This window comes from Brienomyrus brachyistius, unplaced genomic scaffold, assembly GCF_023856365.1.
Source record: "Brienomyrus brachyistius isolate T26 unplaced genomic scaffold, BBRACH_0.4 scaffold181, whole genome shotgun sequence".
NCBI lineage: Eukaryota > Metazoa > Chordata > Actinopteri > Osteoglossiformes > Mormyridae > Brienomyrus > Brienomyrus brachyistius.
The window spans coordinates 201391-202551 of NW_026042456.1; positions in this window are offsets into that span (position 1 = coordinate 201391).

Consider the following 1161-nt stretch of genomic DNA (forward strand, 5'->3'; position numbering starts at 1 on the left):
TCACACTGACCAGTGAGAAATAACCTTGAAAATGACTGTGCTCTTTGTGGTTCTCCTTTTTTCTTACCACCAAGCAAGAGACTAAACATATTTTCTACTTATCAGTTATCAGAAATCAGAAATGTCATGCAGTAATCAGAGGTTAGACAGCAAGAATGACTTTTGTATTTTTATCTTTTGTCAATCTTTTATCCAGCGACTACTAATTCTCATCGGGGTCTGGAGAGGGTGGGACCTGTCCCAGGAAGCACAGAGCACAGGCCTGCATGGGATGCCATTCCACACAAGCAAAAACAATTAAGATGGTCAGATTTGCCTCACTGTGTGATTTTGACTGAAAGATGAACTAAGCACAGTCTTGTGTGTATAAAAATGCGTAGATTCATTTAACTTTAACAATGAGATTCAGCAACATGACCTTATAGTGTTAATGATCGGTATCTTACTGGTATTAACTGAATTATGCAAAATTCTACATTATTCTATATTATTGCACCCAAATTGTTCATACTGACTAAATGTAATTACTGACATCCTGGACATACTGCTTTTTAGGTTTGAATTTAAAATGTTAGTAGACAAATTCATGCTGTCAATAACATCTCACTTGCTCACCCACTTTTAGATAAAAATACCCTTTGTGGTTTTTCTAGTGAAGCAGTGGGCCTGAGCTGAGGACCTGATGGTTGTGTGGTTTTCGCTCACTGAGAAGAGAGACACAAACACCCTGCTCTCAGTCGGTCAGTCTTCCTGTAAAATGCAGAGGTGAGACTGCTAGTGGAAAATTACTGACTGCAGCGTCAACAACACATATAAACAGCAGCACAAACAAAATGTTCCACAAATGCAGGACATCTGTATGCTTACAGCACACATCAGACACGCTGACCCTCAGCACTGAGCTCCTCCAGGCTCTGTGCTCTCCCTCTTCTCTTCAATTTCTACACAAATCACTGCTGCTCCAGTGAAGATCCTGAATTTTGCAGGTGATACTACTGTGTTTGCCATCATAACTGAAGGTGATGAGTCTGCCTACAGACTGGAAGTCGTACAGCTGACCATCCAGTTCTGAACTCACATTATCCCAAATGTCCACATGCTTAGACTCCTCTCATCATCAGGGAGGAGCGTCCCTTGGCACTGTAGAGTAGATGGATGAGA